The sequence below is a fragment of the Notamacropus eugenii genome, chromosome 1 (assembly GCF_028372415.1).
Source record: "Notamacropus eugenii isolate mMacEug1 chromosome 1, mMacEug1.pri_v2, whole genome shotgun sequence".
NCBI classification, from domain to species: domain Eukaryota; kingdom Metazoa; phylum Chordata; class Mammalia; order Diprotodontia; family Macropodidae; genus Notamacropus; species Notamacropus eugenii.
In genome coordinates, this window is record NC_092872.1 from 593,666,241 (window position 1) to 593,683,880 (window position 17,640).

Sequence of the window (17,640 nt, forward strand, 5' to 3'; positions counted from 1 at the left end):
TTCCCTCTTTACCCCATTCCCATTAATCTATACACCCTTTTATGCCCCCCCTTATCCACTTCCCTCACCCTCTTATTTCTTTATAAATTTAGAAAATTTTTATTTTCTTGTAAATGTGTGCCCAGATCTGATGTGAGTAGAGGTTCCCTCTAGAAATCCTTCCCCCTTCCATATCCCCTTAGCTTTTTATTTCTTTCTGAATTAGGAGACTTTTATACCCTTTTGTGTGTGTGTGTGCATGTGTGTGTGTGTGTGTGTGTGTGTGTGTGTGTATATGTGTGCGCATGTGCATGTATGTATATATTGTTCTCCCTTTAACCCCTTCCTTAATGAGAGTAGAATTCCAGAAATACCAGCCCTCCTTCCCCCATCTAATATCTCTGTCAGTTTTCCATCTTGCATTTCATTTGTATAGGATAATTACTCTTCTTACCTTTTCCTAGATGGCATGATTTTTTAGAATCATGTCATATTCAGCTCTAAAAAAGCTTTTCTTTCTTTTGAACTACCCAATTACTAATGCTGTCTTTGACGTACCATTTATGTATCCTCATATACAAAGTAATTGGTCTGTCCTTATTGAGTCCTTGTAATTAGTCTTTGATGTTTACCTTATATTTTTCTTGGATCTTGTATGTCAAATTCTCTATTAAGGTCAGGCTTTTTTGGCAATAAAATCAAAAAAGTCTGTCAATTCTTTTAATGTCATTTTTTTGTTGTTGTTGTTCAAGATTTTGCTTAACTTTGCTGGGTGTGATATTTTTTGCCTCAGCCCCAGTTCTTTTGCTCTTTGACATATAGTGTTCCAAGACCTGTGATCTTTTAGTATATCTGTTGCTAGGTCTTGGGTAATTCTAATCATGGTTCTGCCATATTTGAATTGTTTTGTTTTCCTTCTTTCTCATAATATTTTCCCCTTGAGCTGGGGGTTTTACAATTTAGCCAGATATTGCTGTCGGTTTTCCTCATAGGATCTCTTTCAGGTGGTGATTGGTGTATTTTTTCTATTTCTACTTTCCCCTGCTGTTCTAACACTTCAGGACAATCTTCTTTAATTATTTCTTCTATTATTGTATCAAGATTCTTTTTTTGATTATAGATTTAGGTTGTCCAATTGTTCTTATGTTTTCTCTTCTTGATCTGTTCTCCACATCAGTTGTCTTTCTTATGAGATACCACATTCTCTTCTGTTTTTTCATTCTTTATATTTTCTTTTATTATTTCTTGGTCTTTTTAACTTTGGGCTTCCTCTTGCCCAATTCTAATTTTCATGAAGTCATTTTCTTCCTTAAGATTATGAATCTCCTTTTCTAGTTGGTTAACTTTCTTTTCATGATCTTCTTATTTTTCTTGGATTATTCTTATTTTTTTTTTAAATTTTCTTCAATCTCATTTGATTTTTACAATTTTTTTCTCTTTTTTATTGATTAATTTATTTTTGGTTTTCAACATTCACTTTCACAAGATTTTGAGTTCCAGATTTTCTCCCCATCTCTCCCCTTCACCAATCCCAAGATAGCATACATTCTGATTATATCTTCCCCCAGTCTATCCTCCCTTTTATCACACCTCTCCCGTCTCTCATCCTCTTCCCCTCTATTTTCTTGTAGGGTAAGATAAATTTCTATACCCCATTGCCTGAGTATGTCTTATTTCCCAGTTGCATGTAAAAACAATTTTTCACATTCATTTTTAAAACTTTGAGCTCCAACTTCTCTCCCTTCCTCTCTCTCTACCCAATCCCATTGAGAAGGCAAGCAATTCAATATAGGTTATACAAAACATGTCATGCAAAACACTTCCATAACAGTCATGTTGTGAAAGACTAACTGTATATTCCTCCATCGTATCCTGCCCATTTTTTCTATTCTCTCTTTTGACCCTGTTCCTCCTTAAAAGTGTTTACTTCTGATTACCCCCTCCTTCCATTTGCTTTCCCTTTTATCATCCCCCACTTATTCCCTTCCTGCCTGATTTCCTGTAGTATAATATAGATTTTCATACCAAACTGAGTGTGCATGTTATTCCCTCCTTAAGCCAAATCCAATGAGAGTAAGATTCACTCTTTCCCTCTTACCTCCCCCTTCTTCTCCTCCATTGAAAAAGCTGCTTTTATTTTATATGAGAAATAATTTACCTCATTCTATTTCTCCCTGTCTTATCCCAATATATTCCTCTCTCTTTTTTATTTTTTTAGATATCCCTTCATATTCAACTCACCCTGTGTCCTCTGTCTATATGTATATAATCCCTCCAACTATGCTAATACTGAGAATATTATCTTTCCATGTAGGAATATAAACAGTTCAGCTTTAGTAAGTCCCTTATGATTTCTCTTTCCCTGTTTATCTTTTCATGTTTGTCTTGATTCTTGTTTTTAAAGTCAAATTTTCTATTCAGCTCTTGTGTTTTCATCAAGAATGCTTCAAAGTTCTCTATTTCATTGGATGACCATTTTTTCCCCTGAAGTATTTTACTCAGTTTTGCTGGGTTTTAATGGTTTTAATCCTAGTTCTTTGACCTCTGGAATATCATATTCCAAGCCTTGTGATCCTTTAATGTAGAAGCTGCTAGATCTTGTGTTATCCTGATTGTATTTCCACAATACTCAAGTTGTTTCTTTCTGGCTGCTTGCAATATTTTCTTCTTGACTCCTTGACTCTGGAATTTGGCCACAATATTCCTAGGAGGTTTTTTTTTTTGGGATCTCTTTCAGGAGGTGATTAGTGGATTCTTTCAATATCTATTTTGCCCTCTGGTTCTAGAATATCAGGGTAGTTTTCCTTGATAATTTCTTTAAAGATTATGATTAGGTTTTTTTTTTTTATCATGGCTTTCAGGTAGTACAATAATTTTTAAACTGTCTTTCCTGGATCCCTTTTCCAATGAGATATTTCACATTGCTATTTTTTTATTCCTTTGGCTTTGTTTTATAATTTCTTGATTTTTCATAAAGTCATTAGCTTCCATCTACTTCTAGCTTTTGGACCTCCTTTTTCACCTGACCAATTCTGCTTTTTAAGGCATTCTTCTCATTGGCTTTTTGGCTCTCTTTTGCCATTTGAGTTAGTCTATTTTTTAAGGTGTTATTTTCTTCAGCATTTTTTGGGTCTCCTTTAGCAAGAATTTGACTCATTTTTCATGATTTTCTTGCATCACTGTCTTTCTCTTCCCAATTTTTCCTCTACTTCTCTTACTTGATCTTCAAAATCCTTTTTGAGCTCCTCAATGACCTGAGGCCAATTCATGTTTTTCTTAGAGGCTTTGGATGTAGGAGCTTTGACTTTGTAATCTTCTTCTGTTTGTATATTTTTGTCTTTCTTGTCACCAAAGTAAGATTCTGTAGTCTGATTCTTTTTCCAAATTTTGCTCATTTCCCCAGCCATTTACTTGACTTTTAAGCTCTTTGTCAAGGAACTTCTTTGCTTCCAGTGGGGGTGAGGGGGTGTGCTGTTAGCTGGTTGATCTCTCCGCAATCTGTGGGCCTAGAGTTCCAGAAATATCAGCTGCTGCTGCCCCTAGTACAGCTGTGGGCTTCTCCAACCCTTCTACTGCCCTGGGGCTAGACCACTCTACTCTTTCACACAGGTGGGACAAGTTTTCTTTCACTGACCTAATTTGTCTTTGGTGTTTTGGGATCATGAAGTCTGAAAACTGCCACAAATGCCAGTGATTCAGCCCTCTGAAGGCTTGCTAAGGTTCCTTCTGTGTAGGTGTGGCCCATACTGGACTGCATTCTGGCATAGTAGATGCTTCCTGTTGACTGTCCAGGCTCTCTTGGGCTGGAGCTTTGCTTCACTCCAGCATTATGGGTTCTGCGGCTCCAGAATTTTTTAGAGTCATTTTTTTACAGATATTTGGCTGGGTTTGGGGGGAGACCTCTAGGAGTCCCTGCTTTTATTCCACCATCTTGGCTCCACCTCCCTTTGCATTTTTTTTTTTTAAGGTCTTCTATGAATTCTTTTTGGGCAGGTGAGCATTTGACCTTACTCTTTGGGGTAGAAGAGTCTTTTTTTTGTTTAAGTATCCTCTTTTAAAGATGAACCCCAGTCTTCTCTGTTCTCATAGTAATTTTCTATAGTTGGGTTCTTTCTAATTTGCCTGCTCGTTTTTTTTTCATAGCAACTTGTAATCACCTCTAGTGCTAGGATGTGGGAGATGGTGCCTCTGGCCTCAGGTTCTCCTTCACTTCTCCCCTGGGGCCTAACCAAAACCAAGAACTCCACCCTCCTGTGTCCACAGTCAGTGTCATCCCCACTCCAGTGCTTCTGTTTTCACTCAGCCTGTGCTGAGAACTTAGACTTTTCTGACCTATGCTGTCATCTTCCCAGAATCCTCTCCTACTATCCCTCTTCTGTACTTCTTCCTTCCCTGTCTCTGGTGGGATGGCACCTAAAGTGATGTTATCTCATCTGCCATAATTTGCATTTGATAATATTTTAGTTAGAAGTGAGACAGAAGTATTTGGGGGAAGAGAAAACATGGATAAATTGGGAAGAAATTTTGCTGGATGTGATGTTGCACACCTAAGGTTTCAAGCTACCAGGGAGGCTTAAGCTGATGGATCTCTTGAGTTTGGGTGTTCTGATTTGCAATGAATGGACTGTTACAATCAGGTGTCTGCACTAAGTTGGTCATCAATATGGCGAGCCCTCAGGAGAGGGCCACCTTGGTTTTCCTAAAGAGGGGGGAACCAGATGAAGTTGGAAGTGGAGTAGGTCAGAAGGTCCTGGGAGATAGACAGACAGACTTTGTTTCAATATTAGCAGATGACAAAGAGAGCCGAAGGCCAAAACTTAGAAGTGCTCAGGCATCTCTCTGAAGCTAGTTACTAGGAAGTGTCAGGAAGGTTACACCAGGTTATGCTTCACAGATTCTCATTTTTCCAGGAGGTTTGTAGTTTACCATTTATCTAAGTTAGTCATAATTCCTATAATAATTTTAAGGAAAAACTAAATCCTTAAAAAGTTGCTTCTCAGTCAAAGGCTCTTATACTTTGTATCGTCTTTAAATATTTACTTTGTGCCTAGAGAAGATCCAAATCTTAGTTGGTATTTGTATAATGCCTGAACTGGGTCTATACAAGACCATTAACTCAATTCTGGTTACCTTTTACTCAGTGAGGCAGATAGTGCAGCAGATAATGTGTTAGAGTTGGAGTCAAGAAGACAAATTCAAATTCTTCTGCAGATATTTGTTATCAATATGACTCTGGGCAAGCTCTCTTAGCTTGTTTCCTTATCTGTAAAACAGGCATAATAGTACCTGCCTCCAAAGTTTGTTCTGAGATCAAACGTTATATGTAAAGTGCTTTGCAAACCTTTAAGCACTTTATGAAGTTTAGCTATTATTACTGTCTAATTATCTGTGGAATCAAAGTGTTTCTTTTAAATTAAGTGTGAAAAAATGCCAAAATTCACAAAAATGTATTTATTTTCTAAAAATAGGGTGACTGAGAAAGTTTTTCTAATTTGCGTTTTTCTGAAGTAGCTCAGTAAAAATCCATTGGAGATCACCACTTTGTAAGGGAAGAACACTAATCAGTTTTGGTAACTCTTGAGATGTGATCAAATACTCTGACCAGAATCACGGTCATAGAATTTCAGTACCCGAGAAGCCTTCCGTGGCCATCTAGTTCAACTGTTACCTGAGTTGTACTTGTTTTTAATATATCCAATAATAGCCATCCACCCTTGGCTTGAAGACCTCCAGTAAGGGGGACCCTCTGCCTCCTACAAAATCATATTCTGCTTTTCTCTCATTCTACTTATCTTATTTTTCTTTAAATCAAACCTTTTGCTCCTAGCTCTGCCTTCTTTTTTATTTATTTATTTTTAAAATTGAATTATTTTATTTGTTTTCAGTGTTCCACAATCACTTCCACATATCTTAGATTTTTTTCCACTCTCTCCCCCTCCTTCCCCCCTCCTTCCCTACCCCCTCCCTTAGATGGCCTACAATCTTATGTAGGTTCTATGCGTATGTTCCTATTAAATGCATGTTGCATAGAAGAATTAAAATGAATGGAAGAAACCATAAAACAAAACATAATACAAAAAAAATGATGTTTCTATCTGTGATCCAATTCCATAGTTCTTTCTCTGGATGTGGAAGGCATTTTGCCTCAAGAGTCCATTGGAAATTTTTTAAGTCCATGCATTTCAATGAAGTACTAAGTCTACCAGAAAAATTCCTCACACGCTGTGGTTGTTGCTGTGTACAAAGTTCTGGTTCTGCTCCTTTCACTCAGCATCAGTTCATATAAGTCTTTCCAGGCTTCTCTTAAGTCTTCCTGTTCATCATTTCTCATAGCACAATAGTATTCCATTACGTTCATATATCACAACTTGTTCAGCCATTCCCCAATTGATGGGCATCCTCTTGATTTCCAGTTTTTGGCCACCACAAAGAGTACTGCTATAAATATTTTTGTACATGTGGGACCCTTTTCCATTTCTATGATCTCTTTGGGATAGAGTCCCAGAAGTGATATTGTTGGGTCAAAGGGTATGCACATTTTGTAGCCCTTTGGCCATAGTTCCAAATTGCTCTCCAGAATGGTTAGATCAACTCACAGCTCCACCAACAATGGATTAGTGTACCAACTCTCCCACATCTTCTCCAACATTTATCATCTTCCTGTTTTGTCACGTTAGCCAGTCTGATAGGTGTGATGTGTTACCTCAGAGTTGTTTTGATTTGCATCTCTCTGATCAATAGTGATTTAGAGCATTTTTTCATATGATTATAGATAGCTTTAATTTCTTCCTCTGAAAATTCCCTGTTCATATCCTTTGAAGATTTATCAATTGGGGATTGACTTGTATTCTTGTATATTTGACTGAGTTCTCTATATATTTTAGAAAAATAAACAAAGCCAGTGCAACTAAGATTAGGAGGGAAGCAGAAAAGTGGGAAAGAATTTTTGTAGCTAGTGTCTGTGATAAAGGCCTCATTTCTGGTTCTGCCTTCTGGTGCCAAACTGAACAAGATAAATCCTTTTTCAATGTGATAGCCTTCAAATACTTCATCATAGCTATCTATTATGGCTCCTTAAGTTTTCTTTGAGAGGCAGTATTCTGCAGTGGTTAGAGAACTGGCCTCAGAGTTAGGAAGACCTGGGATCAGATCCTGTCTCTGATGCTGGCTGCTTGACTGCGGGCAAGTCAGTTAGCTACTCATTACTCCTTCCCCCACAACTTCACCCCCAATTCTCTAAAACTATAAGTTTCAAAGCAGGTACAGATCTGCTCTCTGCCTGATGAAGTCATAGCTCCAATAAAACTAAACCAAAAAAAAAAATCATCTTCGCCAGTCTAAACAGTCACACTCATCTCTTTTAGCTCATTCTCATTTGATGTAACCTTAAAGCCTTTTGCCATTTTAGTTTACCTTCTGTGGACACTCTACCTTATCAGTATCCTTTCTTAAATGTGGTACCTAGAATTGAACTGTCTTTCAGTTGTGGTCTGACCAGGACTGAGTGCAGCCTGTATCATCACCTTCTTATTTCTGGACTGTCTGCCTCTCAGTGGAAGCTGAAGTTAACGTTAGCTTTTCTGGCTGCCACATCAGTGTTGACTCATACTGATCTTCCATTCCTTGAGAACCTCTAGATCTTTTTCAGGCAAGCTAGTATTTGACCATGCCCCTCTCATGTTGTACTTGTGAAGTCCATTTTTTTTTAATCAAAATGTAAAACTTTGTTTATGTCTTGTACAATTTCCTTTTATGCCATTAGTTCCATTATTGTAGTTCATCAGAGGAGCACTTTTTGAAGAGGCAAGTTAAACCAGAGGTGTTAAACATGTGGTCTGTGGGCCTTATGAGGTGTACAATGTGCCCAAGTGCAGCCCTAGATTAAAATGTAGTTGGGAAATATTTAACAAAATAAAGTACAATAAAGCATAGATAATATTGCATTTTAAAACTGAGTCATTATGTGGTCCATAGAAATCCTTATGTACAAATTAATGACCCCTAAACCCATTTCCATTTGAATTTGACACCATTTGTTTAGACAGTGTTTTATCAGTTAAGTTCAAATTCACTTTAAAGTGATTTGAATGCTGTAGGAATCCCCCAGTGTGGGTGCACTTTCCTTTCTAAGCTTCAGTTTTTTAATGTCCTTTCCAGGGTAGGACATTTTCAGAGATACCATCATCAGTTAAGATTCGGTAGTCAGATACAGGATGGTCTTCATTAGTCTGTTCTAATGAGAAACACAGATAGCACAGTTAGGAAAATTACCAAGTTTAGGAAATATCAGGACAATGGAAAGAGACTAATAGGAAGGCAATACTTTCTGACTTCTTCTTTCTTTGATGCTATTGTCTTCCCTTGTATTTTGAGTTTTACCTGGAATAATAACACATTTTTATTAACCTATACACAATGTCTTGCCTGCCTTCCCTCGTAACATATGTTTTCAAGATAATTGGCAGAGATAAACAAATGAATTACAGAACGACCATGAAACAGAGCAAATCTTACTTTGTCTTGTGAAGATAAAATATCTCTGTGATGTATATCTTTCAATATAACAACAGCTAAGAAAGAGAGTAGCATTCTGACAAATAGAGGATGGTCAATAGAACTTAAAGACAAGCTAAAACTAGAAAAAGGTGAAAGAAAAACCAGAAGTTCTCCCTGGAATATATGGTCTTGATAAAGTTGCTAATTTAGTTTCCTCCACTCTAGCTATAGGTTGTTTCCAACTAGTCAGTGTAGGAGCAAGGACTAAAATTAGATATTGTATACAACTCTACTTTGTAAAATATAAAGCATCAGCCTTTTTTTTTTCCCAGTCTCATCCAACATATCCGAGTGTTTTCTGCTTATTTCTAAAACTCATTGTTCATTGTCTTATTAAAATCATTTGAATGAAGATGGGAGTTTTGATGCATACCATATATGACTCTGTGGAGGCCTTTGCAGACCTGAAACCTACTACTTTAAACAGAGCAATAATACAGATAACAGTAGTTGAAAGGATTCATTTAATCTTCCCTCTGCTGGTTTACTTTTTAGTAAATTTTACTTCTGGATTACTTTCTAGTAGTTAAAGTCCTTGCCACCGTTTAAAATATAAACCATAGAAAGTCATCTCTTGGGACTAGAAACTCCACCTCATACTCATCTGATTGGTAAAGCCTAGAGAAAAAGTTAATTCTTTCTACAAAGTTATAGTTACAAGGCTGACCACTTTGCACAGCTCTGTCCCACTTAAATCAAATTCAAGTTCAGGTCAAGATATCACCCATGATGTCTTTGGTCTTCTGTGAAAAACAGATAAACAACAACGATCTTGACATTCGCATCTGTTTTTGATGGTTGTGAAAGAATTTTTTTTTACAAAAAAGTCCTACTCTGAGGCTTAATCACAGAATGGAGATGACCTTAGGTTCTCAAAGTTTATCCCAGCGGAGCAGAAACTCTAGTAGGCCCTTACAAGTCAGAAAGGCTTCAGATATGGCCAAGGTGATGGACTTTGTATTTTTTGTTTAAGGATTTAGGATTAAATGCAGAAATGCCCATCACTCTCTGTTGATATAGCCACCACGTCATGAATGCTTGAGTCACAGCAACTCATGAAGACCATATACTAAAGCACCACAGGGTTGAGATCTACGTTATTGGAGGAAAGCTAATTCTTGAGTTGAAATATTTAATATTTGAAAAATTAAAATGTTGAAAAACTTGAAATATTTAAATGTAAAGAATTAATAAGCTGAATAGGTTTCGCTCCACTATCTATTATCTCTGCTCCTTTTTCTACACAGTAAAGTGCTACTTAAGGGAAGTCATAAAACTTTATTAAAGGGGTCAGTCAGCTAGCATTTATTAAGTGACTACTATGTCCCAGGCCCTATGCTAATCATTGGGATACAAAGAAAGATAAAAGACAGTCTCTGCTTTTAAGAAGCTCATCATCTAGTGGATCTACTACAAACTTATGCTAAAGCCCCAACAGAGCCTTCATTGCTGCACAACATTCCTCTTATTCTCTTATTGACTCCCTATCATAAAACCTATATCAACTGTGCCAAATCTCCTTGATTTTCCTCAAGTCCCTAATTATACTTCCCCCTTCTCTCAGTGGGTAACCTTCATTTACGGAGAAAAAGGAGCCTTAAAGTTTCTCATCTCACCTGAAGCTTACTAGATTGTAAGCTCTAGCAATTACTACAGAGGTTTTCCTGCCAGGATAGATTTCAGTATTGTAATAGTAATTCATTCATTTCCCCAGTTACATGTTAAAACAATTTTTAAACATTTTTTTAAAAGTTTTTGAGTTTACAAATTCTGTCCCTCTCCTCTCCCAGAGAGAGTAAGCAATTATACTTTCTTTTCTTTTAGAGAGAAGTAAAGCTAAGATATTCCTCTATTCCTGCCTTCGGAGGATGATGCTACCCTTTTCCTTAACACAATTATTCTCTTTACCTGTGTCCTTTGTCTTATTCCTCTCCCTGTCTTTCAATCTCTTCTATGACCTTTCTCAATTGGTATTCTCTCCCTCTCGTCTTCAACATCTTCCTCTTTTTTGGCAACTTCTCCAATGTCTGTAGACATCTTCAAACCTCCATTATCTAAAAATAAAACCCAAATTTCCCTCTATCCAGATAATACCTCAAGTTATTGTCTTCTTTTACTTCTTCCTTGTCAAAATTCTAGTAAGAATTTTACTAACTCCATCTTCTTGATACTCACATAGTCCTCCACCTCTGGCAATCAGGCTTCTTATTGCCACTAGGCCAATGAAACTACTCCTTCAAAGATTACCAACAACCTGACTGCTAATGCTATTACTGAGATCCCGTGACACTGGTCTCCAGTTCTGTTCCTCTACTAAAATACTCCATCTTCCAACTCTAGGAATTTTGGCTGTCCCCTATCCCCGGAATGTTCTCCTTTCTCATCTCTGCTTCTTGGCATCCTTTTAAGTCTCATCTAAAATCCAACCTTCTGCAGGAAGTCTTATTCCTTTAATTCTAATGCCCTCCTGTTGATTCTCCCCACCCCCATTTTATCTTGTGTATAGCTTGATTGTACATAATGTTTACATGTTGTCCCCCCTCCCTGCCATGAATTCCTTGAGGGTAGGGACTTTTAAAAAAATCTTTGTCTACCCAGTGCTTAGCACAGTCAATTAATGCTTATTGACTGACTAATAATGGACTCTATTTAGTCTTTATCCTTGACTTTTATGAAGCCTTTACCACTGTAGATCACATCTTTTTGAAAGTCTACTTCCATGCCTTCTCTAACACTGCTTTGTCCTGGTTCTCCTTCCTGTTTAAGGCATTCTTCTGAATCTAGTTTGTTATTTCATCTTTCTTTTGTCCTGTAAGTGTGGGTACCCCCAAGACTGCCCTCAGCCCTTTTCTCTTCATTTTTTTATGTTATATTGGCAATTTAGTTCACTTGTATAGACTTCAGGTTATCCCTTCTATATGGAGGACTCCAAAATGTGAACCACCAGTTTTTACCTTCCCCTCAGAGATATCTCCAGCTGGATATCATTAGACTAAAATTTTATATGTTTAAGGCAGAACTCGTAGCTTTTTTTCCAAGGCCTATCCATTTTCCTATTTTCCATTTTTTTTGTTGTTGTTGTTGATAGTATCACATTTTCCCAGCCATCCAGGTTTTAAAATCTCAGAGAGATCTTTGACATTTCCTTCTTCATCCAGCACATACAATTGCTGAATCCTGTTTTTACCTCTTCAACATTTCTTACCCCTATTCCCTTCCTTTCTTATTTCCCTGATTCAGGCCCAAATTCCCTTCTCCCTTGAATTATTCTAATATCCTCTTAGTTGGTCTTATCACCCTCAGTCTCGGCTCCTCTTTAATCCACTTTTCATTGTACTATCACAATAATTTTCTTAATGCACAGGTGTTATTACATCACTTCTCTGTCAAAATCCTTCAGAGCCTCCCTAATGTTGGCTGAATAAAATGTAAACTCCTTAGTTTTCATAGATCCCCATAATCGGGTACCACCCCCCCCAAGCTGTACAATCCCCCTTCCTTTAAAAAAAAAAATTCCCCTTTCTCCTTCCCTGTGTATATACATATGCCCTTCCCCTATGTTTCTTATATGCTTATTTCAAAGCTTAGTTCAGATGTCAGGTACCTTTCTTTCCTAAACTCCACACCTAAATGTTTTTCTTCCTTCTTGGAATCTCTCATAGTACTCTTTTTGACCTCTGCACTTATATTTGAAAATTGTATTTTAGTTTTGTATACTTTTCTTATCCCTCTCCTACTAGATTGTAAATTAGGGTAATTTTTCATTTTCTGTCTTTATATCTTAGTCCAGGAAAGTACCTTGTGTGTCATAGAAAATTAATTGGTTCAGAATAAATGTTTCAAGTCTTTAGTTTTTAAGTAATAATGTACCTTTGAAACAATGCAGTTAGGTAGCATGCAAAGCCAGATAACCTTTTGTTAAACTACTAAATTCACTCTATTTCTGCCCTGTTCAAACCTCATCAGGATTACCGTGTTCAGTTCTGGATATCACATTTCAGGAATGAAATGGAGAGTTTCTAAGGAAAGGTAACCAGGATTGTAAAGGCATATAAGATCATGCTATTCGAGGATTGGTTGAAATAATGGAATGTTAAGTCTGAAGATGAGAACGAAAGAGGAGAATGTGGTAGCTGTCCTCAGTTATTTGAAGTACTGTCATCTGGAAGGGAGAGCTGACTTGTTCTGCTTGGCCTCAGAGGTCAAAGGGCAAAGCTGGTTGGCTGTATGTTTGTTATTCATTTCTTTTCAAATCATTTCCAATTGTTCTTGACCCCATTTGGGGGTTTTCTTGGTAAAGAAGGTTTGCTATTTCCTTCAACTCATTTTACAAATGAGGAACTAAGGTTAAAAAGAGTAAAGTTGACGTGCCCAGGGTCACACAGCTAGTAGGCTGTGTCTAAGTAAGTGTCTAAGGAGGGATTTAAATTTATCCAGATGAGTTTTCCTGATTCCAAGTCCATAGTCTATCCACTATGCTATGTAGTCACCCTATGTACTGATATACACGATTCTTGTTCAGCTATGGGTTCGAATAGTCTCTGAAGTTCCTTGTTTCTGAGATTCTGTGCATACATGACATTTACCTATAGTACTACTGATCTATATTGCTATTGCTATTTTAAAGCAGACCAAAGCCACATCATCTCAGGAGACAGAGAACACCTCCAGAAGTAGATATCCTCATAGTACAAAGGATTTTTTTTAACCACGTAGAGATGCTGGTATACTGACAGCCATAGAAGGAAATTAAAATTTATAATTCCTTTTTAAAATCTGAACGTAACCAATAAATAAAGAAAACTTAGAAATATTAGAAATTTGAAGAAAGGCTCAGAAAATGATGACAAAACTCCCATTTGAATAAGTTTATCTGAAACATATCCTGAATGAAGTTGCTAAGCTGAATTCCCTGATGCATGAACACAAACCCACCCACACCAAACACTTCAACCTACTGATGAATGGTCCTCTGAAAATACTCATACCCATGGAGAACATAACATTTAAGGATTTTAGAGTGGGAAATGGCTTTACAGATACTGTACTACAATCCCTTTATTTTGCAGATGAAGGAACAGGGCTCCAAAACAGGAAAGTACTTTGCCCAAAGTCACGCCCCAAGTCACACCCAAAATATTAAGTAGCATAGCTGGGACTCTGACCCAGCTGACTCCAAAATATAGTTCTTTTTCCAACCTATCATGCTGATTTACTATAAGGGAATCAACAGTTATGAAATACTGTACTCAGAAATCTAAAAATCAAAATAGATAAAAGTTTTAATAAATAGGGAATCATGTTTTGGAGGAGCTGTGGGAAAACAAGCATACTTGGTGCAGCTGTGATTTGGTCCAGACATTCTCTAAAGCAATTTAGAAATTGTATCTGAAAAGTCACCAAAATGAGTCTACCAATAAATCACTACTAAGCAAATACCCCCAAGAGGAACAGACAAGAAAAGAACCCCTAATTGAATAAATATTTATAGCATCTTTTTTTTTTTTTTTGACAGTAACAAACAGCTGGAAACTAAGGCAGTATCAACTGAGGAATACTGGAAGAAGGTATGGTCTATAAATGTATATTGACATATTACCATGCCATAAGAAATTATGAAAGTGATGGTTTCAGAGAAACCTGGGGGGTCCGTATGAACCAACTCAGAAAGACGTGCACAGAATCTGGAGAACAATTTACACAATAGCAATACTTAAAGCAAAACCATTTCCAAAGACATAAGAGCTCCGATCAACATGGCCAACCATAATTCCAATGGACCAGTGTCAAGAAATGGTACTCTTTTGATGGATGATGACCCAAGTCAAAGCGAGATTTTCAGACTTCTCAGATTTTTAGTGAGATACATTTCCAGACATGACCAGTGTGATTTGTTTTGTTTGACTATACGTGTCTGATATGAGGGCTTTATTTTTTTCCTCTCAGTATTTTTAGGAGGGAAGAGGGAGTAGTGATAGGATTGCCAAAGTGAAAAAAAAAAAAGAGTTATTAAGCATTTTTAAATGCACAGAAGAGAACTGGATGAAGAATTGTTAGAAATACAACTAGGACGCTTTGGAGACAGCATGTTAAATTTATCTTGTACTTCAGGGAAAGCAAGATATCATCATTACGTGGATTTGTGACTTCAGTACTGACCTCTTTTTCAGTTCTGTCTTATAAATGGAAATACTCGAATAATTTATTGGTTACGTTCAGATTTTAAAAAGGAATTATAAATTTTAATTTCCTTCTATGGCTGCCAGTACACCAGCATCTCTGTGTGGTTAAAAAAAATCCTTTGTACTATGAGGATATCTACTTCTGGAGGTGTTCTCTGTCTCCTGAGATGATGTGGCTTTGGTCTGCTTTAAAATAGCAATAGCAATATAGATCAGTAGTACTATAGGTAAATGTCATGTATGCACAGAATCTCAGAAACAGAAGGAACTTCAGAGACTATTCGAACCCATAGAATTTCTAAAATTTCTAAGACTCAGTCAGTCTTTCATGGGGATAATTGACATTCTGCACTTAGCCCAATGCCTGCCATAAAATAGATGCTTAATACATTTTTATTGACTGATTCATAGATTTTAGTATTTGCAAATAATGTCTTTGTCCTTTAGAAAAATAAGCTAAATAATAGTGATAGCAACTTCCATTTACCCTTTATAAAGTCCTTTATGAGGATTATCTCATTTGATTTTCAACTTAATCTTTTAAATTATCCTCCTTTTGTTGATGAGGTAAGTGACACTTCAGAGAGTTTAAATGTCTCATTCAAATCCCCACAGCTCAATGACAGTGTCAGAGTTCAAAACCAGATCATCTGACTCTTCTGCATATAGTGCTTTTTTAAAATATATTACCTCTTTCACATATGCAGTTTCACCCAGGAATTACAAGGTTTTCTTTTGCTCAAACAAGTCAAACTAGAAAGTCTAAATCCAATATATTCATTTCTAGGTTTGTGTTTGACTTTGCATTTCTTTAAGGAGTCATACTGAGAACAACTTCAGTATTCTTAGGAAACACCTCTTCAAGAGTTGACTTAAGTAGCATTTATTTATTTGTTTTTCCCTATCAACTGACAATCAAGTTTTTAAAATAAATTTTGTTATTTTGAGGTGACAATATAATTAGTACTTACAATACAAGAAACACTCATGAAGAACCTGATAGGGAGACAGAGCCAAGATAGCAGAGAAGCAGCCAGATGTGAAGTGAACTCCCCCATTAAAACTTTTCCAAATTGATCTAGAAAATCTAACATGCTGAATCCTGATGGGGAAATCCAGAAAAATGTCACAATGAACCATTTTTTCTGGCCCTAACACCAAGTCCAAAGTCAGGAAGTAGGCTGGAATAATGAACAAAAAAGAGAATTCTACTATAAAAAGCTATTGTGGTGACAGGGAAGCTCAAGACACAAACTTGGAAGATGATAATGACTCCAAAATATCTACATGCAAAGCCTCAGAGAAAAACGCAGCTTGGGCACAAGGTCAAACAGAATTCCTGGAAGAGATGAATCAAGAGTTAAACAAAAGGTTAAAAATGATTTTATAATGAGGCAAATTGCTTAAGGAAAAAATTGGAATAGAAATGAGAGCTTTGGAAGAAAGAACTGGAAAAGGAATTAACAGCTTGTCAGAACAGATACAAAATCTTGCCCAAGCAACAGATTCTCTGAAAATTAGAATGGTCTGAATAAAAGCCAATGATTCCATGAGACAATAGAAAACATTAAAACAAAGTCAAAAGACTGATAAAGTAGAAGAAAATGTAAAAATACCTCACAGTAAAAACAACTCGCCTGGAAAACATATGGAAAAGGAAAAAAATTTAACAATCATTGGAATACTTGAACATCATGACCAAAAATTTCTACCTCTTTTTAATATTTTGTATTTCAAAAACTCTTAAAAACTGCCTAGATATCTTAGAACTAGAGGAAATAGAAAGTGAAACCAGAACCCATTAGTCACTTCCTGAAAGAAACCCCAAAATAATATACCCAGAAACATTATAGCCAAAATCTAGAACTTCTAGTTTAAAGAAAAAATACTCCAAGTAGTAAGAGAGAGGGAATTCAAGTGCTGTGGTGTCACAGTCAGATGAAGAGGTATATGCTGGTAGTGTAGAGAATGGAAAGGAAGTTTAGGGAAAATTACCTCATAATCAGGATGAGCAAATAGACATCTATATAAATGAGAAAGTGGGGAGCAGTTGACAAACCTCTTAGCTGAACTGTTCAAAGGAGGGAAAAATAAACACAGAAGGTACAGAATAGGTCCAGAAATGGGTATGTGTGTTTGTCCTTCGTTGCCGAAGAAGACCATGCCATCAGAGAAATAATGACATGACTTGCTCTTGACCTTGTTTTTTTGAGTGAGGGAGGGCTGTGCAGGTCACCAGCCTCACTTCTCCTCCAGAGCCATCTGAATCCAGTGACCAGATATAGGCAATTGGGGTTAAGTGACTTGCCCAAGGTCTAGTGAGTGTCAAGTGTCTGAGGTGAGATTTGAACTCAGGTCCTCCTGACTCCTACTCTATCCACTGCACCACCTAGCTGTCCCAGGTACAGAAATATATTTCGCTCAACAGAGAAATAGGAGAGAAAGGGGATAAAGGGAAACTGGAGGACAGATTAAGAGAGGGATTAGTTCTAAGTAAAACAAATGAGTAAAATTATGTAAAAATATTCATAGCTCTTTTTGAGTGACAAGGGAAATTTGAGCAGGTACTCATCAATTAGGGAATGATTGAATGAGTTATAGCATATAAATCTAATGCAATACTACTGTGCTGTAAGAAATGATAAGTGGGATGGTTTCAGAGAGACCTGGAAAGACTTACATGAACTGATGCAGAGTGAAGTGAACAGAATAAGAACAATTTATAAAATGACAATAATATAGTAAAGACAAACAACTTCAAAAGAACTAGGAAGTGTCTTATGAATGCAATGATGAACTATGACTCCTGAGGACTAATGATGAATCACGCTCCCTACATCTTGATAGATAGATGAAGTACTCAGAATGCAAAATCAGACATATGGGTCTTTTTTTTGGAGATGACCGATGCAGACATTTGTCT

General features: G+C 36.8%; 1 long non-coding RNA gene across 3 annotated transcripts in view; it reads left to right on the forward strand.

Annotated features, from left to right (window-relative positions):
- The first annotated feature begins 1,404 nt into the window (after positions 1-1,404).
- LOC140520561 (uncharacterized) overlaps positions 1,405-17,640 on the forward strand; it is a 33,685-nt gene continuing 17,449 nt past the window's right edge. For all 3 annotated transcript variants that reach the window (XR_011972571.1, XR_011972572.1, XR_011972573.1), the window contains exon 1: positions 1,405-14,102. This is a non-coding gene — a long non-coding RNA (uncharacterized lncRNA). The remainder of the gene's footprint in view (positions 14,103-17,640) is intronic.